Genomic DNA, 22,985 nt, shown 5'->3' on the forward strand with positions numbered 1-22,985 from the left:
GAAAACAAAAAAAGGCAGGGGTTGCAATCCTAGTCTCTGATAAAAGACTTTAAACCAACAAAGAACAAAAGAGACAAAGAAGGCCATTACATAATGGTAAAGGGATCAATTCAACAAGAAGAGCTAACTATCCTAAATATATATGCACCCAATACAGGAGCAACCAGAGTCATAAAGCAAGTCCTTAGAGACTTACAAAGAGACTTAGACTCCCACACAATAATAACGGGAGACTTTAACACCTCACTGTCAACATTAGAAAGATCAACAATACAGAAACAAGGATATCCAGGAACTAAACTGAGTCCTGCACCAAGCGGAACTAACAGACATCTACAGAACTCTCCACCCCAAATCAACAGAATATACATTCTTCTCAGCACCACGTCGCACTTATTCCAAAATTGACCACACAGTTGGAAGTAAAGCACTCCTCAGCAAATGTAAAAGAACAGAAATTATAACAAACTGTCTCTCAAACCAGAGTGCAATCAAATTAGAACTCAGGATTAAGAAACTCACTCAAAACTGTTCAACTACATGGAAACTGAACAATCTGCTCCTGTATGACTACTGGGTACATAACAAAATAAAGGCAGAAATAAAGATGTTCTTTGAAATCAATTAGAACTAAGACACAACACACCAGAATCTCTGGGACACATTTAAAGCAGTGTGCAGAGGGAAATTTATAGCACTAAATGCCCACAAGAGAAAGCAGGAAAGATCTAAAATTGACACCCTAACATCACAATTCAAAGAACCAGACAAGCAAGAGCAAACACATTCAAAAGCCAGCAGAAGGCAAGAAATAACTAAGATCAGAGCAGAACTGAAGGAGACAGAGACACAAAAAAAACCCTTCAAAAAATCAAAGAATCCAGGAGCTGGTTTTTTGAAAAGATCAACAAAAGTGATAGACCACTAGCAAGACTAATAAAGAAGAAAAGAGAGAAAAATCAAATAGATACAATAAAAAATGATAAAGGGATATCACCACCGATCCCACAGAAACACAAACTACCATCAGAGAATACTATAAACACCTCTATGCAAATAAACCAAAAAATCTAGAAGAAATGGATAAATTCCTAAACACATACACCCTCCCAAGACTAAACCAGGAAGAAGTTGAATCCCTGAATAGACCAATAGCAGGCTCTGAAATTGAGGCAATAATTAATAGCCTACTAACCAATAAAAGTCCAGGACCAGACGGATTCACACCCGAATTCTACCAGAGGTACAAGGAGGAGCTGGTACCATTCCTTCTGAAACTATTCCAATCAATAGAAAAAGAGGGAATCCTCCCTAACTCATTTTATGAGGCCAACATCATCCTGATACCAAAGCCTGGCAGAGACACAACAAAAAAAAGAGAATTTTAGACCAATATCCCTGATGAACATCGATGCAAAAATCCTCAATAAAATACCAGTAAACTGAATCCAGCAGCACATCAAAAAGCTTATCCACCATGATCAAGTGGGCTTCATCCCTGGGATGCAAGGCTAGTTCAACATATGCAAATCAATAAACGTAATCCAGCATATAAACAGAACCAAACACAAAAACCACATGATTATCTCAATAGATGCAGAAAAGGCTTTTGACAAAATTCAACAGCCTTCATGCTAAAAACTCTCAATAAATTCAGTATTGATGGGACATATCTCAAGATAATAAGAGCTATTTATGACAAACCCACAGCCAATATCATACTGAATGGGCAAAAACTGGAAGCATTCCCTTTGAAAACAGGCACAAGACAGGGATGCCCTCTCTCACCACTCCTATTCAACATAGTGTTGGAAGTTCCAGGCAGGGCCATCAGGCAGGAGAAAGAAATAAAGGGTATTCAATTGGGAAAAGAGGAAGTCAAATTGTCCCTGTTTGCAAATGACATGATTGTATATTTAGAAAACCCCATCATCTCAGCCCGAAATCTCCTTCAGCTGATAAGCAACTTTAGCAAAGTCTCAGGATACAAAATCAATGTGCAAAAATCATAAGCATTCTTATATACCAATAACAAACAGGGAGCCAAATCATGAGTGAACTCCCATTCACAATTGCTTCAAAGAGAATAAAATACCTAGGAATCCAACTTCACAAGGGATGTGAAGGACCTCTTCAAGGAGAACTACAAACCACTGCTCAACAAAATAAAAGAGGACGGAAACAAATGGAAGAACTTTCCACGCTCCTGGATAGGAAGAATCAATATCGTGAAAATGGCCATATTGCCCAAGGTAATTTATAGATTCAATGACATCTCCATCAAGCTACTAACGACTTTCTTCAGAGAATCGGAAAAAACTACTTTAAAGTTCATATGGAACCAAAAAAGAGCCCGCATTGCCAAGACAATCCTAAGCCAAAAGAAAAAAGCTGGAGGCATCATGCTACCTGACTTCAAACTATACTACAAAGCTACAGTAACCAAAACAGCATGGTACTGGTACCAAAACAGAGATATAGACCAACGGAACAGAAAAGAGGCCTCAGAAATAATACCACACATCTACAACCAGCTGATCTTTGACAAACCTGACAAAAACAAGAAATGGGGAAAGGATTCCCTATTTAATAAATGGTGCTGGGAAAACTGGCTAGCCATGTGTAGAAAGCTGAAACTGGATCCCTTCCTTACACCTTATACAAAAAATTAATTCAAGGTGGATTAAAGACTTTAATTTTAGACCTAAAACCATAAAAACCCTAGAAGAAAACCCAGGCAATACCATTTAGGACATAGTCTTGGGCAAGGACTTCATGCCTAAAACACCAAAAGCAATGGCAACGAAAGCTAAAATTGACAAATGGGACCTAATTAAACTGAAGAGCTTCTTCACAGCAAAAGAAACTACAATCAGAGTGAAAGGTAACCTACAGAATGGGAGAAAATTTTTACAATCTATTCATCTGACAAAGGGCTAATATCCAGAATCTACAAAGAACTCAAACAAATTTACAAGAAAAAAAACAAACAATCCCATCAAAAAGTTGGTGAAGGATATGAACAGACACTTCTCAAAAGAAGACATTTATGCAGCCAACAGACACATGAAAAAATACTCATCACCACTGACCATCAGAGAAATGCAAATCAAAACCACAATGAGATACCATCTCACACCAGTTAGAATGGCGATCATTAAAAAGTCAGGAAATAACAGGTGCTGGAGTGGACGTGGAGAAATAGGAACACTGTTGGTGGGACTGTAAACTAGTCCAACCATTGTGGAAGACAGTGTGGCGATTCCTCAAGGATCTAGAACTAGAAATATCATTTGACCCAGCCATCCCATTACTGGGTATATACCCAAAGGATTATAAATCATGCTGCTATAAAGACACATGCACACGTATGTTTATTGCAGTACTATTCACAATAGCAAAGACTTGGAACCTTCCCAAATGTCCATCAATGATAGACTGGATTAAGAAAATGTGGCACATATACACCATGGAATACTATGCAGCCATAAAAAAGGATGAGTTCATGTCCTTTGCCAGGACATGGATGAAGCTGGAAACCATTATTCTCAGCAAACTATCGCAAGGACAGAAAACCAAACACTGCATGTTCTCACTGATAGGTGGGAATTGAACAATGAGAATACTTGTACACAGGGTGGGGAACATCACACACCAGGGCCTGTCATGGGGTGGGGAAAGGGGGGAGGGATAGCATTAGGAGATATACCTAATGTAAATGACAAGTTAATGGGTGCAGCACACCAACATGGCACATGTATACATTTGTAACAAACCTGCACGTTGTGCACATGTACCCTAGAATTTAAAGTATAGTAAAAAAAAGTGTTACTCAGCAACTTTTTTAAAAAGAATGAACTACTAAGGTATGCATCATCATGCAAAATCTCAAAAGCAGCATATAAAGTGAAAAAAGCTAGACACAAGAGTATAAACCACATGATTTCACTCATACAATATGTGTTGTATGAATTCAAAACTGGACAAAACTAGTGTGTGGTAATAGAAATAAAAATGCCTGCTTATGGAGATGGTGATTGATTGGAAAGGGACATGAATGAACAGTATATGATCCTGCAAATGTCCTATATCTTGAGTGGTGCTTACAAGGACATACACTTTCAGCAAAGTTGACCAAACTGTACAATTAAGATCTACATATTTCATTGCATACAAATTTTAACAAAATAATAAAGAATCTTATCTTTTAAACACATACTAAAATATTTACAGATGAAATCATGATGCCTTAGATCTGCCTCAAAATTTTCAGGATGTGAGAGTAGGGAAAAGGTTATAAATCAAATAAGATCAAGCTGATAATTGTAGGATCTGAGTGATGGGGTCACGGAGTTTCCCTTTACTGGGCTTTCTATTTGTGTATATTTGAAATTTGCCATTTTTTAAAGTTTTGCGTATTAATCAATTTCCTAAATGAACAACCTAAGCCTAGAAAATTGTAGAAGCTTTTCCACAGTCCGTACCTTTAGAATACATGAAAAACCATTAATAATAAGGTCAACATTTGTATTTTTGTCCAGTCTAGTACTGGTTTCTCATCATTTAACGAAAATAATTTTTTTTTTTTAAAAAAGACATTTGTAGATCTCAAATGTCAACCTAAAAGGATAGGGTAACACACCAATGATCAACACTCTCTTATTCCCATTTGCAATCCATCATACTGAACTGATTTAAATCATTCTGGAACCCACTTAAAAGTCTTTGGAAACTATGGAAATAATGGATTTTATATGCTTATTAGCTATCAGGAAAAATAATAATTCATTATAATTATCCTGAAAGTATCCCTTCAGTTTGAGAATTCCATTGTCTTCAAATTTCAAGAAATGTCCCATAGTCTTCACAAGGTTGGGTCATGCTATATCTTATATATTTTAAAGAGACTGATCTTTTTAGCCTATTTTATAAGAAAATTGTTTCACTCCTTTGGGCAATTAAAAGATACTCTATTTCTTTTTTGAAACTTTTAAGGCTAATATACTCTACTAATGTGGTGAGACTTATTTCTCTTAAGAAATTTATCAAAACTATACAGAGTATTCCAGAAGCAGATGTATCATGATTTGGAATCATAAAGATATTCTCAATATTTTGAAAGGTAGAATGACCTGAGCCCAATAAATAGACTGGCCACCATACAAGAGAGACTCCTGGGTACATGTCTTAGGGGGATACATTACCTCAACATTATAGGAATTCTTAACAGGCTTACAGATCACAAAATTTTACAACTGGAAGGGAATTTAGACCTCATACAGTACAACCAGTATACTGTGTACATGAGAAACTAAAGCCCACAACAGTAGCCTGATTCACCCAACATCATGCAGAGGGAAGGATGGAGGTGCAACTAGAACTGAAGTCTCCTAACACCAAACAAGCACCTCTAACATCAGTGTCCATGTGTTTATCAAGCAACACACTTCCCTAAACACCTAACTTACACCCAGGGGTAGAACTCCAAGTATATCAGTCTCTTCTTTAGAAGACTTGATATGACTTCTCTAGCAAGTATAAAGAGTTCCAAGATGTTATCCGCATATCAGGTGGGATTAAAAGAAAGAAAGAAATTTGCCCTAGCAAACACAACTTTTAATTAACTGTCAGGAAAATATGAACTATGAAAAAAAAAAGGTAACATTGGATATTAGATTTGTTAAAGTCAGCCTTAGGGTTGTTGAAAATAATTTTGTAAATTGACATAAGGCCAGAAAAGAAGGCTAATCTCTTTAGATCCACTGCTGACAAAGCCAATTCATCATTATTTAAGGATCTGCTATAATTTTTTAAGAGTTGAGATGCAGAATTTAAAGGGAAAAAAAATCATCTTAACCAGTGTTCTCAAAGAACTGAGGCATCAAAAATCTTATATGTCAAATATCATTATCATCTGATACAAGTGCCCTCCCTCACTCTCAGGGCATAATGAATACATTACGGAGGTCAGAAGTCAGCTCACATTCTTCCTCTCCAAACATTCTGTTGCATTCCTGGTGAGCCACTTCAATGTCCCTGTGCATTATCCATTCATTCAACACGGTAGCCTCTTGGTTCCTTGCCCGCCATTATTTCATCTCCATTCAATTTCATCAATTCACTTTTATGCACATACTCTCTACCAATGTCTCCCAGACTTTAATATGCAGACAGTACCCCCTGAGGATTTTGTTCAAATGCAGATCATGATTCAGTGGGTCTGAGGAATGGGGGACTATGATTCTTCATTTCTATAATCTCCCATGTGATGCTAATGCCACTGGTCCATAGACCACACTTTGGGTAGCAAGCCCATAGACCTTATTATCACCTGAAACAACTCGATTTTCAAAATCCTTGGAAATCATACTTTTTACTACTATCCCCTTGCCTTCCTACATTCTTCTGTGGGCAAAATAAGCTCTTTGAACTCAGACTTTCATCTTCTAGGCTTGGTCACAGAACTCTGAATGGAGTAGTCTCCAATAAGAAGATGTAGATAGACACAGTGCTATTCAGGCAGAGGTGCCAGCGGGAAACTGGAAGTGGGGCTGTCACTCAGGAGAGAGGTTGGAGCCTGAGATAGAAGGTTAGGTGTTATCCACATAGAGGTGAACATCCTGCTCAGGCAAGCAGATGTGTTGCCTAGAAACAGTGTTTAGAGAGAAAAGGGCCAAGGGAAAAAGCTTGGGAAACATCAGTATTCGTGGAGTAAGTAAAAAACAGGCGTCATCAAAGAAGACTAAGAAGGATGCGGCAATGTAGGTAGAGAACTTGGAGATGACGGTGTTTTGGCAGTCAAGGAAGGAACAAATCTCAAAAAGACACAGATCTTTCCAAACCGCTCCTCTAAGAATCCCTCCATTCAAGCGGGGTTATTTCACTATTCCTTAAACGTGTCTAATGCATCTCTAATTCTAAGCCTGGATTTCCTGTATTTGCCTCACTTAAGAGGTTCGTCTCTACTCATCTATTTTGATCCACCAGGGGCCCCCAACACAAGTGCTAAATTGTCCTCACAGCACGTAGTACAATACCTTACCCAGAGGAGGAGCTCAGTGAGTGCTGGAGGGTGCGTATATGGGTTCAACCACCAACCATCTTCAGGCTTAACTATATGCGTGCTGATAAGGAGAGTCAAGTGGTTAGCAAAAATATATGTGCACTGAGAGGTCAAATAAACCGCATCTGAAATCTGTTTAATCCAAGGAATTCTTGAACATACGGTTACCATAAATATATGTCACCACTGAGCACAGAAAAGGAAAAATAACCTAAGATCGAAATGAATGTAGTATGTGTGGCAACAGTGGGAAAACTGGTATGTCAATCTCACACAGAACTGTTGACTAACAAAGAAATTAAATCTCTTTAAGATCTTTAAGACAGGGTAGAAACACAGCTGTCCAACACCAGTGATTTAGTAATTATCCCACATAGAGTATCTGGGTAGAAGAAATAATTAATAAAGGTCTTCAAATTCAGGCCAATAGTCATATTGTTTATTATACAAAACATAACCCTCTGTGCACCCCCCCCCACCTCCAAATCACAGTCTGTGGGGCAAGATTTTTAAAGATCTTTATAGAAGAAACAAGTTTTTTTCTCCAGAGGAGAAAAAAAATCAGAAGATAAATACTAATCCAAACTAATTTCCTGCAGCTTGAGCTCCTTTGAAATGTTACAATCAGTAAGAGGGCTGAATCCCCAGCAATATATTATTCCAGTTCCTTCTGTTAACAATTGGCTGGACCCCAGAAAGGATATCACTTAAAACTGTTACTATATACACACTGCTTGCAGGGCCACAGGGAGGTTCGGCACTCAGCTGCTGGGCTGTTTTCTTTGGATACTATCACTCAAAGTGCTTGAGCTTAAAAAAGGAAAAAAAAAAAAACCCTTTACAATCATTTTTCATAACTTCCAAGAGCAACTCAGTGTGGTTTACTTCATTTAACAAATTAAAGTCTCTGGCACACCAGCTGGCACACCCTCGGGTCATCGATTATTTTAAAGCCCATCAATTAATATTTATTGAACCACTACCTTGGGCTCCTCCACCACATCTACCCACATGGATAGCAGCATCAATGGCCAGACCTTATGAACCAGAACTCTGCCCTAAGACTTTAAAAATCTTTGGCTGCTGTCAGCATCAAACACCAGAGTCCTTGGTTAGTACCGTGGCCAAGGAAGCTGGCAGTGGCCTGTCAGTCTCTCTTCTTCCAAGCTGGAAGGCTGACTACATGGGCATGCATTTCTGGGTGCTGTCAAATGATCTAAAATGCAGAGTAATTTTGCTTCTGCTTTACTAGTGCAATGCAAAACTTCATGCAAGGGAGTTTCAGCTGTGAATGTGGCCATCAGGTGGTCTGACTGAAGACATGTCTCATGAGCAGGGCTCTCTTATCAAAGGAGTAAATCCTGGCATTTGAGGGACACTCTCATCTCCTGTGACTGACAGCAAAAAATCACCTTTAAATTTGTTTACTTTAAGCCTTCCTTTCCCAGGTTCCTCCTTTAAATGCAATGTCCTGGTAAAGCTAATCTACTGAGCCTCTAATATAAGAGTTCCTCACCAAGTTAAAAAAAAAAAAAGGCTGAGACCCTGAGGTGCTCAGAGGCATTGAAAGGGGTAAGAAAGATAGGAAATAAAAAGGAAATCCGAGCTTTTATCCTCTACAGATTTGCCTCAGACTCCTTCAGTTACACTGACGGGTATAACTGCTGGAGCTGATACATGTTCTTTCTACAGGCTGAACTGGTCATGTGTCTATAGTCCATATTTTAAGTGATTGGACTATTCTAACAAGAATTTAAATTGTGTTTCAATTGTGAAGAAGTTGGCCAAATTAACTAAAGTGCCCTTCTCCTTCATACAGAAAAAAAAAAGAAAATAGCATAGCATTTCAATTATGAAACATATTCCCACACTGCATTGCTATTTTACTCATGCATATTTAAGTGTATTGTCACCATTAGCACAAAACATCTTTCTAACTGAAATTAACTACATCACCACACGTAATGGAAAAAAACCAGTGACTATCTTTCAGAAGGGCAAAATGAAGCTCATTACTTGGAAAAGGCCTTTTTCACAAGTATTGTGGCTCTTCACATTTTCAGATTGTACCACTTCAATAGTATTTTTGAAATTAATAAATCCACACCTGCCAATATGTGCCAATTGCAAGCAAATACTTATTTACAATCAAACAAAAAGCACTCTAATCAGGAGATTCCCAAGTTCTTCAAATATTCTAATTTAGCACAACTAAAGTTAATTAAATGTTAGCGGAATAAACAAGTTTCCCTTTTAGTCCAAGAAAATGGGAGGAACATATATTTTTTAGATTTAAATACCTGTTTATTTAAATGTTTTCTGAGCACCAACTGATAGTTCTTTAGCTACAGAAAATGAATGGCTTTTCATCAGCCATTCCTCCTGCAAGACCTCAGTCCACTTGATTACATTTTCCTAATAAAACTAATCTTACTAAACATGTTGCCATGCGAACTCATTATTTTTCTGTTGTTAAAAGCCAACTTGTGGTTTACCTTTATTCTCTCAAATACAATTAGCAAAGCCCTCCAGTGCCTGAAAGGACCTTTATATATGGACAAATTACTCCCTGGCTGACTTGAAAGAAAGGGGGTGAGGGCGAAGGAGGGGAGGGGAAAGCCTCCTTCTATCCAGATGCAGCTCAGCCTTGCAGTCTCGCTGGAAGCTGGGCGAATACGGCTTCATTTTATTTCCTCCCATTAGCTTCTCCCATTAGCTTAAAATTTTTTACGTAGGAGTATACAATTCCAATTAAATGATATTGTACAAGACAAGAGGGCAGGAAGTGCCTGGCCAAGATTTTACTGATGATCTGATAACTTTTCAAATAATATCACCTTCCATGCTGCTTCTGTGCAAAACTAGTATCAAAATCCAAGTCGGTTTTTTGTTTTTGTTTTTGTTTTTTGGAGACTGAGTCTCGCTCTTGTTGCCCGGGTTGGATTGCAATGGCGTGATCTTGGCTCACTGCAACCTCCACCTCCTGGGTTCAAGTGATTCTCCTGCCTCAGCCTCCCGAGTAGCTGGAATTACAGGCGCCCACCACCATACCCAGCTAACTTTTGTGAATTTTTAGTAGAGATGGGGTTTCACTATGTTGGCCAGGCTGGTCTTGAGCTCCCAGCCTCAGGTGATCCACCCGGCTCAGCCTCCCAAAGTGCCGGGATTACAGGTGTGAACCACCGCGCCTAGCCCCAAGTTGATTTAAACAGCTTTAATGCTGACACTTCTTCCTCATTTAAGGAAATTAGAGCATTGTTTTTCAACATTTTAGACTTTCCAACATGTGACGTCTGGCTATTCTAAACAATTACTTATTAAAACCAGTCCCTTTCAAACACCTTGGCTAGATAAACCACCTGCTCCTCAACCTCTTGTTTCATATTTGAGTGTCAGAGGGAGACCTGGGAGAGAGGGAACGCCCAAACACACATCCCACCTGCCTATCAATACTGCTGTGCATTGGTTACTACTGGGGTGTTTGTTTAATTAGTTAAATTTTCACTTCTAAATGAGGAGAAAAAACAAGCTACGGGTGGCCTGCTAACCTCAAATGGGCAAATATCCACGGTTATAAAATCACCCCCTGCTCAGAATACCTGGTTAGAAATAAAAACAGCATTTACCAAATTCTACCCCAAAAACAAGAACAGAGGTCACATTAATAAACATAAAACTGAATTTGAAAGCCAAAGTATTAAGGATGCAACATTATTTTATTTAAAATGTACTTTACATGTTCTTTATAACTAACACAACTTTAATGAAACAAAACAAAGCAAAAAAAATCCAAACTCTGAAATTCATTGGAGAAATTCTGACCCACTTTTAAAAACTAGGCTCTAATTTTACGTTTGCATAACTACACAACTGTATCTTTGCAAACACATATTGGACACAGAACATTGCAATTACTTAATTTGTGTATACAACAGTAGGTTTTGCATTGAGAAACAGTTACACACCATAGAACGGTGACAGTTTAGAGCTGAAGAAACGCTGGTCCTTTGTATTTTAAAGCTTGAGTAATGAAAATTTCCAAGAGATGTTTCTGATATAGTGTTACAAGCAGCAGAATACTTGATTGTTAAAACATTCTCCTCAGATGGGGGGTGAGAAGTGGTGACTGTGATTATTGGGACTCCGATTTGTCAATAAGGGCTAAGTAAATTCCATACCCAGATAACAACAATGAAACTCAGTCTCTAAATTAAGACTATTAGAAAAACACTGTTTGCCTGCATGTAATAACAAAATCCTGGGAATGGGAAGGCCCCTTGTGGTGGGGGTCCGAATCTCTGGCTGCACAACAGAGGAAGCACCAGGAAGACGAGGGACCTAGCCAAGGGCTTTCTCGGCCCAAGTCCACTGTGGTTGGCCACAGTCAGGACCCTGCCCTCCCTCCTTTGGCACTAGAAGGATGCTGTCTGCAACAATGATTACTATAGGGTGGATTCATTTCAGAATCTCTAAGGTACAATGGAAGGTAACTGGGGCCCTTTCAACAAGTTTATATCCTCAAATATTTTTCACCTTTTTTCTGTCTTATTTTACAACAAAAGAGTTCTTTCTAACAGATAGAAAGGGTATAAAATTGCTACATTACACTGTGATAAACTACAAATAACCTGCCAGGACACAAATATCTCCAATTATTTTTATGTAAATATCCCTTTTTTTCACCTTAAAATTGAATCAGCTCAATTTTTTAAAATCTACGTTAAAACCTAAAAAGTCTCCTTACACTGGGAACAGGATCCCTAGATGATGTTCCTGTCCATGTACAAAACACTCAGTTTTAAAAGCCGACAAAGAGCTATGTTAAAGGAAACAGCTCCAGGCATAAAGTAAAATCAGCAGTCTTCACACACCAAGATGACAAACCCGCAGACCGCCAAATTGGTATGCATTATTGTTCATGTGTTTTGCTTGTCTGTAGTTGCTTTCAAAGAATCACAGAAGTCAGGTATGTCCACGAGGGTAAAAGAATGTACTGAGCTAGTAAATGAAGAAAAGCGGTCCTTAGAAGGAAACTATAACCAAATGGGAATTTCTAAAAGAGCTAGGGCATTTCGGACCAAAACATTTGTTCACTCATTCCCTCAAACACATCCTGTCTCTCTTACCCCTGCTTTGGTAAGATTATTCCCCACCCCACCTCCACCCCACAAAAAATGGCACCACCGTCTTTGAACACTTGCATGGTACTGAAAGTCAACAATACAGAAGAGATTTCAGGTAAATCACAGCCATATAAACACAGATTCCTTCTAAAACCCCCACCAAGATGAAATAAATAAATGTTTTAAGGCATAAACCCACAAGTCTAAAGAGTACAGAAAGGAAATAGCAGATAAGAAATATCAACAAGCTGGGCACAGTGGCTCATGCCTGTAATGCCAGCACTTTGGGAGGCTGAGGTGGGTGGATCACCTGAGGTTGGGAGTTCGAGACAAGCCTGACCAACATGGTGAAACCCTGTCTCTACTAAAAATACAAATATTAGTCATGCGTGCTAGACGGCGCCCGTAGTCCCAGCTACACGGGAGGCTGAAGCAGGAGAATTGCTGAACCTGGGAGGCAGAGGTTGCAGTGAGCTGAGATCGCGCCACTGCACTCCAGCCTGGGTGACAGAGCAAGACTCTATCTCAAAAAAAAAGAAAAGAAAAGAAAAGAAAAGAAATATCAACAAAATGCTGGAAGTTGGGAAAAGTAACTGACTCAATAGAATTGACAAAATATAAACCAAAGTGTACGCAGGAGGGTGGCAGGGAACTCCAACAAGAAGCAAAGCCATTCCAGTTCAGAGGCTCTAGAACTGGAGCCACTGCTACCTCTGGAGGTGGGGGATGCAGTGGCACTGAAAATAGCAAGACTAGTTGAAAGTCTGTATAGGAGCTCTCATAATTATTTTTATGTAAATATCCCATTTTTCAACCTTAAATTGAGTCAGATCTCCTCCCTAACCTTATACAGAGAAGAAAGTGCCCCATCCCATTTAGGCAAAAGGATTTAGTTTTATTGTCTGAAGATGTTGAAGCAAAGAAGATCTGAACAGGAAGGTACCAGGCACAACTGAAGACTGGGTGAAGCATAAAACTGAAAATTGGGTTTAAGTAATAAGTCTGCTGTCCTAAAGGTAAGACTCTCACTCCCTGGGCCCCCAGAATATAGGGCAGCCTTATGACCCTCAAGAAGGAATTTGGAGGAGAATTTTGTAGTAAAACTGACCAACCTAAGATAAGAAACTAACTTCCAGATATTCATATTTGGGATAATCCTTTGAATAACAAGCTTGATACATTATTATAACAAGTTCCACTCATACACATAGAGCTTTCCAGGAAAGCTCCAGAGTGGCTCACCCTTAAATATAAACAGACAGCTAAGGATTACCAAAAGTTTGAGAAAAGTTTATAAGAGAAAGAGATCAAAATTAATAGAAAAAAAATGAACTTGAAAGGCATACACTATGCAGAAAGTAAAAAAAAATTTTTCAAAAAACTTATCTCTTTTTTTTCTTCTGATTTAGTTCTCAGGGGAAAAAACCTTATCTCAACAAATGTAATATACCTGCAATTGTAAGAAGCACCTTTTTTTCTAAGTTGCCCTTAGAAAGAAAAAATTCTACTTATTAAATTATGACAGTCCACCAATTATAAAATGAATCTCAACTTTGGATAAGTTAAAATATTTTTTAAATTGTATTCTACAACTGATGAAAGCATGCACTCTGAAAGATAAACTATTGTATACAGGAAACAAGTCAAGGTGCTATCTTTTAAAAGGAGGGGGCACAGAAAACAAGAGAGAGCTCTTGAAAATTAAAAATATGATAGCAAAAATTAAAAATTCAATAAATAAGCTGGAAGGTAAAGGTGAGTCAATTTCTCAGAAAGTAAAAGAAAAAAGAAGAGTTGGAAAATAGGAGAGAAAATTAGAGAATCAACTGAGAAGAGCCAACATCCCATTTTAAAGTTCCAGAAAAGGCAAGCAAAAAGTGCTCATAACAGGGATGTAAAAACGCTCATATTACTGTGAAATTTCAGAATACCAGTGAATCTAGTTGTCTGCCTATTTCATTCCCCGCCAATTCATTCCCCTCCCTTCATCTGCTTTGCTGTGCCCTATATCATATGAAAATAACTCCTCCAGGTCCCTTTCCCTGTCAGCTGACATCTAGTTGGTTCAGCCAAGAAGAAGCACTTCTTTCTGGTCCTACCAGAAAGAAGAAAAAAGCCAGGATATTTCTCCCACTTTCCCTTTGCCTTGGGCAGCATCTTTAGAAGAAGCTGCATTTACTCTATCCTTTTATCTCCCAATGGCAACCCTAACTTTGGAGTCTTGGGAAAACTATCTCTTCCGTGGTCCTTCCAGCTCTACAGGTGGTAATAGCTTTCTGCTGTTGCTAATCTCTGGCTTGCCTTATTCCGCCATTTGGTATCTCAGCTCTTTCTACACCTTAAAGGTAATTCCTCGTATTAAATCCTTGTTGAATCACCTGGCATAGGCTCCATTTTCCTGACTAGGTCCTTACTGATACAATCAACAAGAAAGAGAAAATACTAAAAGCTTTTAGAGCTGGAGAAAAAGAAAGCATGAAAAAGATAAATAATCAGAATGGTAACACTAACAGCCACAAAACAGTAGAGTAACAGCATCAAAATTTTGAGGGAAATTAATATTCAAAGAAAATTTTATACCCAGCTAAACTGTCAATTAAATGTAAGACTAAAACAAAATGTTTTCTGATACTCAAAGTCTCAAAAGATTTTCCTTCCAGGCATGATGGCTCATACCTGTAATCCCAGAACTTTGGGAGGCCAAAGTGGGAGGATTACTTGAGCCCAGGAATTCGAGACCAGCTCAGGCAACATGATGAAACCCTGTCTCTACTAAAAATACTAAAAATGTAGCCTATAGTCCTAGCTACACAGAAGGTTGAGGTGTGAGGATCTATTAAGTGCCAGAGGTGGAGGTTGCAGTGAGCTGAGATGACACCACTGCACTCCAGCCTGGGTGACAGAGTGAGACCCCATCTCAAAAAAAAAAAAAAAAAAAAAGATTTTTGATGCATGCCTCCTTTCTTCTTCAAAACTAAGGGGAAATTTAAGAAAGAAGGAGATATGATACCCAAGAAAAGAGATATAATATAGGAGAGAACTGTAGGACATTTCCAGGTAGTATTGGAGAAATAAATTATTCTAGATTAGAGCAGGACGATAAAGGATTTAAAAAATTGACATTATCTAAAATGTTTGGCTGAGAGAGTGAAAATGAAAGAGTAAGAACTACACAGACACAGAAGCAAATAAAAAACTAAGGCAATTAGTAAGGTCAGAGAAAACAAAAAGCTGTACTGGAAAGGGTATGTAATTATAGAATACTATATGGTTCTACTCTAAGTATTTATATGGTCATAATAACAAAAGTTCTGAATTTTTTTTAGCTTTTCTTCACATTTTATTTTATGAATGTATTTTTAACCAGAAACTATGTTATAAAATATTGGGAAGGTAGAAGGAAAAGGAAGAACTGGCAGAGAAAGAGTACATAAAAGAGCTAGCTAAATCTTTTTCCACTTTAGGAAGTCAAGAGATAATATCAAAATTTTTACTATCAAAAACAGCAATATAAATAATCAATTTTAGAAATATGGAGAGAAACAGCAGAAAAGCAGATAAAACATTAGTGATGACTGTCTCTAGGGAAATGGGAGTTAGAAGTAGAGAAGGGCAGAAAAGAAGATTCGTGTTTATCTATAACTCTTTAGTACTATGAATGTGTTTTTAATTCATTGTGGGCTTTTCTTCAATTCATTATATTGGGCCCTTTCAATCTACAAAGTTGTGTATTATTTTGACTTAAACAACAACAATATGAGGGAAGGAGTGTGAACTTCACCCAAAGACAGAACCAACTTTTAAAGGGCCAGGCAGCGAATGGGTCTCAAAAGTGCCAAACACAATCAGGAGAGTGGGTCAAGCCAAAAGTGGAATTTACAGGCCAGAAAAGCCAAATAAACTGACTGAGAGGAAAATGTGTCTCCAACACTGACTCAGTCTAACATGGGAAATAGTAGCAGGGACAAATTTAAGTCTACTCTTAAAAGCATAATGCAAAAACACTGGGAATTGAAAAGACTGAACTGTCTCCCTGGTACAGAATGAATGAATGAGTATGTCTCTCGTCTCAGAAATAAAACTAATGGCTTTTATCATGTAAGATAAGGTAGCAGTTCAGCATTTAGGTCTTTCTTTAGTTTCTTCCAAGGAGTGATTTTTCAGTGCAACCTGACATACACAATGTTGTAGTACCCTAGCCATGTGAATAAACACAGCTGAAGACAGTAACTGGGTGAATGGAAAATTGACAAGCCATGGTCTAGTTCAATGATTTTCTACTTTTTGCTACATTGACCCCCATTAAGAATCAGATGATGGGTGCTGACTCTTCTCTCCAAAAGTATACACATGTGCACTTACACACAACATTTTGTACATAATTATAAAGAATTAACACACCCTAAGTCAAGAAACCCTCATCCACCTAACGAGCTCATGAAAACATGAATGAATTTGAAAGGTATCTCTTACTAAAGAGCAAAATGAACTCAGTGTTTAATTTTGATTCTCTAGAAACATGGATATTTTCACATATGTGCCACATTCGATCTGCTACAAAATAAACTGTCCAGACTCCTGTGATTATCACCAGCGTGTCAGAGTGCTTTACAGTAAGGTATATGTTGTTTTTTTGTGCATGCTGGCATAGGAATGCAGCTCTCATGGGCCCCCAGAGCTCACAGCCATGGATATTTATATACATGCTCAAGTATTTTTAGGGGGTGAGGATCCCACCCCAGATGGGATCACTCATTTTCCAGGATCAGGCTCACATTCATACTTCTGGAGCACTCAGTAAACAGCATCTGATGATCAAAGGAATGATGGTTTACACTTCAGAAAAAAAACAGGAAAACTAGGTCACTGAGGATGAAGAGGAGATGAAGTCCTAGCCAGACTTTGCCAAGTGTCTGAAAGAGGAGAGAGAAACCAGTAAATTACATGTGTGTATTTGGGCAGGTGGGGTGCAGGGAAAGGAAGGAAATTCTTCAGCCTGTGTTGCTGCCAGGCTCACTTGCAGAGCCTGAGACACACGATCTTCAGGTCATGGGTTTGCCCCCTTATGGGGTACATTGTTGTTAAAAGGGTCAGACTGATGTAGTGGAAAAAGAAAGTCACTGACCCAGGCAGGAGTCAAGGGATGCAACTAATCTTGGCTTGGCCACCACACAGTGCATTCTAAAACCAAATACCAGTGCTCTGGAATTGGAACTGTTCGTGGGCAGAGGCCAACCACCACCATTAAGACGCCCTTGAGTGAGGGCCACTGCACGTATGGGCAACCCAATAGAAACCACCAGAGAAGGCCAGGCAGGTACTTGGCAAAAACTTGTCTGAGTCATACTTAGAGCCCCACTGACACTTGAGAACCTCTGCAGTGGGCTTTACTTCTCACTTTAGATTTCAGGTGACCTCCAGATGGTCCTCAGAACCCCCACTGCGAAACCCCATTACTATCCCCACACTATCTCCCATGGCATAAGAGAAACTGAATACTTGGCTTTGTGTACCCAATAAGGTCTAAGCATAGGACTCCACCACCAGCCAACATCACTGTACTGACTGCAATATGCTAGTTACATTTGGAAAGCCCACCCCACCTTTCTCAGCCTCAGTTTCCGCCACTGTAGAGGAAGTGGGTTTGATTTCATGTCCTTTCTATTCAATAATAACAAAAATAATAACCATAATAACAATAATAATAGGTACTTTGGCCACTTCCTATGTGCCATGTACACAGTAAGAGAATGCAAGCTTGGGCAGAAATAAGAGTAGTTCTCGCTTTCGAAGAGTTTACAGTAGAAGAGACAAAGGGTAATCAGAAAATCCCATACATCAGTGTGTAATTACAACCCAAGGGGTGTGCTGTGATGGAAAGGAACCGAGCGCCATGACATAGTCTGGAGTGTCAGGAAAGACTGTACTGAGGAAGTGGTGTTTGAGTTACAATCTGAAGGATGAGTAAGAGTACTGCGTGCAGTAGGCACACAAGAGTGTCATATAGATCAGCCTGGAATACAAGAAACAAAAGTAAGAGAAATGATAGCTACCATCCGATGAATGCTTACCACGTATTCGTCACGGTTAGTATTCATCATTGGCAAGCACCAATGAATGCTTACCATCCAATGAATGCCTGGCATTGTGGTGAATATTATATTATTTTTATACAATTATTGAGTTATTTGAACAACTTAGTCAGTTAAAAATTATGCTTCCCATTTGATAGCCAGTAAACAAACGAACTACGTCTCAGAAAGGTGCCCAAGATAAGAACTGTAAGAGGCAGCCAGGTCTATCAAATCCCAAGCCTGCATATTTAACCACTGGGCTGCACTGCCTCCAGTGGTGGCCACTGGGCCTCATTAAAACATGATGCAGGCCAGGCGAGAGGGCTCACGCCTGTAATCCCAGCACTTTGGGAGGCTGAGGCGGGCAGATCACAAGGTCAAGAGATCAAGACCATATAGACCACCATAGTGAAACCCCATCTCTACTAAAAATACAAAAGTAGCCGGGTGTGGTGGCATGTGCCCGCAATCTCAGCTACTTGGGAGGCTGAGGCAGGAGAATCGCTTGAACCCAGAAGGCAACGGTTGCAGTGAGCCGGGATTGTGCCCCTGCATTCCAGCCTGGTGATAGAGTGAGATTCTGTCTCAAAAAAAAAAAAAAATGCATCAGAATGGAATAGATTTCCCCTTGGTTCACTAGTAAAAGGACAAATGCTTTTTTAAAAATATTATATTACCCATAGGAATAGTGGGGACACTATCATAAGATACATGTACTGATGACTAGACAAGTGTAATATATGCAACACTTACAGCCCCAGTGATAGACTAGCCCTAAACAACCGTATTTTCTGTCACACCACTTACATGTACCACCCAAGCTGAGGGAAACTAGAGTAAACACTGGACTCAGGGAAGCTAATTTACAGGCTGCTAATAGCATTTGAGACATCCCAGCCTGAAAATCTCCAGCTAGGCAGGCATGTGTAGGTTCAACCATAAGTATATTCCCCAAAATGTGAACTGGGAAATAGAACAACTCAGTCTTGAGGTTGAGATGGTCCTAGGTTATTCTAGGAGTGCATAAATGGTTACAATCAGAAACATCTACTAATGCAACTCACATCGCAACTTTATAACAGAATAAAGAAACACTGAGTATCACAATATGTGTAAGAATATACATTTGATAAAATTCATACACTCAAATATACACAGAATAAAATTGCATAGAACTTAATACATACACACACACACACACACACACACACACACACACACAAAGAGTATAGGTAAAACTGGGAAATCTGAGCATAATAATTACATTGTATCCGTGTCAATATCCTAGTTGTGATCTTATAATTTTCCAAAGTGTTACCATTGCAGGAAACTGGGAAATGTATACAAGGAATCTCTCTGTACTGCATCTTAAAACTGCATGTAAATGTGCAATTATCTCTGCTAAAAAGTCAATTAAAAAGAGAGAGGGCAAGAGATGGATAGAGGAGAGAAGAGATCAATTTTACCAAAACAAAATGGCATTAATCCATCAAAATTTGGTAAGTTAAAAATATGGAACATTAATTTCACTAAAACCGTCATTGCTACTCTATTCTCCCAATGCTTTAGTATAGTCTGTAAATATTTTAAAGTTTCAAATTTTTCATTTTCAGAAGACCATAACCTTTTTAAGGATGCTGAAAACATGGTAATATGATGAATGCAATACTAACATATATGAAATAGAGTCAGTGGTATCATATGACATGTAACACCTAAAGTAAAAAACCTATGTCCAAAGATTTTCCTTAACCTACATTATACAAACCTTGATGCTTGATGTGCTATTTTTGTTTCAGTTATCGTATTACAAGGAATCATTTTGCCAAAGAAAAAAACTTCACTAACAAGAGAGAAAAGGGAATTGCCAGTCTAATAAAGAGTGTCCCCCAAACTCCACAGCAAACATCATGCTTAAGTGGTGATGTGAACAGATATGAATTCTGTCATATACTCTTTACATTAAAGTTAAGATGCCCACTATCACTGCTTATATTTAACATGTATTGGGATCCCACCCAAGGCCATTTGAAGTTTTAATTTAATTAATTATATTTAATTTTAATTCAATATACTTAATACTTGAATTAAGTATACACATTCTTAATTATACTTTTAAAAAGTTACTTTATTTACTTATCTTTTTAGAGGTGAGGTCTTGATATGTTACCCAGTCTGGGCTCAAACTCCTGGACTCAAGTGATCCTCCCACCTCAGCTTCCCAAGTACCTGGGAATCCTTCCCATGTACCACTGTGCCCAGCTTCTTAAGTACACTTTCAATTAAACATACTTAAAAGTAGAAGAATTTAAAAGAAACAAAACTGCCACTATTCCTAGATTATGTGATTCTTTGGAAATGCATGGTTAATTTTAGAACAAATGAGAGTCCACCAAAGTCACTGAATTCGAGATGGATAGCAGAGAATGAAGAGCTCACGATGGGTGTCATCAACTGGAGTTCTAAGAAAGCAGATGAGACAACTCATTAGCACAAGTAAGAGAAGCAAAAAAACTGAGTCTAGACCCCAGACTCCTACAGGCTCTCCCACCACATTAGATCAAGCACTAGCATCTGGGAACCCAGCCACACCAGGTGCTGGCTCTTTGGCTCCCATAGTTCCTTCCCATGATACTCACCAGGACCACCTGTCTAACCTAACTTGATAAACCTCTGCAGCTGGTGTTTACAAGAGCCCAACTCAGCCAGGCGTGGTGGTGTGCACCTGTAATCCCACCTACTCCAGAGTCTAAGGCAGGAGGATCACTTGAGCCCACGAACTGGCTAGAGCAACACAGGGAGGCCTCATCTCAAAAAAAAAAAAAAAAAAAAAAAAAAGGCCCACTAAAACCTACATACATACAAAAGATGGACACATCTTCAGAACTAAAATAAGTTATTATAGTTAGCTCCAACTTCTACTTAAAATTCTAATTTTTATTTATTTATGAAGTCAGTTTTAACAGTCCCACTATCAGAGGGAAGCAGTATGGTAATCTAGGGCTGCAAACAATCTCTACAGTGCTCTTATTAGGTTTGGAATGCTCTATAAAGCTTTGTAGTAGGTATACGTTTCCAGTGAGATTTTGCTTAGACTACCATTAAAATAAGATGTAATATTATGAACACAGAATAACAGATAACCAAGAAGAATTACCCAGTAGTGGGATGCCAACTTTTTCTCTGAGACAAGGTCTTACTCTGCCACTCAGGCTGGAGCACAGTGGTGCGATCACGGTTCACTGCAGCAGCCTCGACCTCCCTGGGTTCAGGTGATCCTCCTACCTCAGCTTCCCAAGTAGCTGGGACTACAAGTGCATGCCACCATGCCTGGCTGATTTTTGTATTTTTTGTAGAGATGAGGTTTCACCATGTTGCCCAAGCTGGTGTTCAACACCTGAGCTCAAACAATCGCCGGCCTCAGGCTCCCAAAGTGCTGGGAGGACAGACGTCAGCCACTGCTCCTGGCTGGGATGCCAACTTTTGCCCAATGAGAGGAAACCAGACAACATGGCACCATTGTTGAGTTTTTAAACCATAAAATTAATATGAACCTAATAAAGTAAAATAATATACAGTGGCATATGTAAAAGAGTTTGATGTTTTCAATAACGACCCAGCCTACATGTGGCAGCACTACTGAAGGAAGTTCAGTACCTTTTGTGTTCTTTCTTGTTTCTGAGACAAAGGATTTGGATGATGACAGCACTACCATATGTTTCCTTAAACGTAGGCTCTGTTGCAGAAACCCTACTTCTTTCATAATTCAGAACACGCTGTCCAATATGGTAGCCACTAGTCATGTGTGGCTATGTCATGTGGAGCTTGAACAAGGGCTTCGCACGCTATAAGTGTAAAATCACACTGGATTTCCAAGACGTAGTACAAGAAATACACTAAAATCTCATTAAAATTTTTTAATTGATTAAATGTTGAAATATTGTGTTTATATTGCGTTAATTGGAATATATTATTAAAATTAATTTCACCTGTTTTTTTTTTTCACTTTTTCAAATGTGTCAACTAGAAAATTTAAAATTATATATGTGGCTCACTTTTTTGGCTCACGTTGTATAACTACCAGACAGCACTGATTTAAAAAGTCAAAAGATATTTTAAATGATGTGAGTGTAGTATATGCAACATTTAAAACATTAATAAATATGTTTATAAGACACTTTGTATGCCATTTGATAACAAATTCCTATAAAGACAGGTATAATCTTGAAACAGTGGTACAAAAGAGGTACCATTTATTTCGTTCTAACTTTCTGACAGGGATAGTGCTAAATGCTTCAGGTAAATAATCCTAAATCCTCCAGCAGGAAAAAGTAATTTGAATCGGGGAAACGGAGCAATTTTTCCAAGCCACACAGCTCAGAAGTGCTAGATCTAGACTCTGAAGGCAGCTCTGAGGCCAATGCCAGTACTCTGTGGTACTTCAAGTAGAGAAACTAGGAGAAACCCTGTTTGGAAGTGGCCATCTCTTATGAAGTTGATCATTATCCAATTTGAGCAGGGACTATCCAGGCCGTATGCCTATCATTAAGAATGTGCTCCTAATTAGCTGGCATGATGGTGTACACCTACTGGTCCCAGCTACTCAGGAGGCTGAACAGGGAGGATCGCATTAGCCCAGGAGTTTGAGGCCGCAGTGAGCCATGATCGCGCCACTGCACTCCAGCCTGGGAGACAGAGCGAAATGTTGACTCAAAACAAAAGAAG

General features: G+C 38.8%; 1 protein-coding gene across 4 annotated transcripts in view; it reads right to left on the reverse strand.

Moving 5' to 3' along the window:
• LOC105473032 (natriuretic peptide receptor 3) overlaps positions 1 to 22,985 on the reverse strand; it is an 87,486-nt gene that overhangs the window by 35,500 nt on the left and 29,001 nt on the right. The window lies entirely within an intron of this gene.

Source organism: Macaca nemestrina, chromosome 6 (assembly GCF_043159975.1).
Source record: "Macaca nemestrina isolate mMacNem1 chromosome 6, mMacNem.hap1, whole genome shotgun sequence".
NCBI classification, from domain to species: domain Eukaryota; kingdom Metazoa; phylum Chordata; class Mammalia; order Primates; family Cercopithecidae; genus Macaca; species Macaca nemestrina.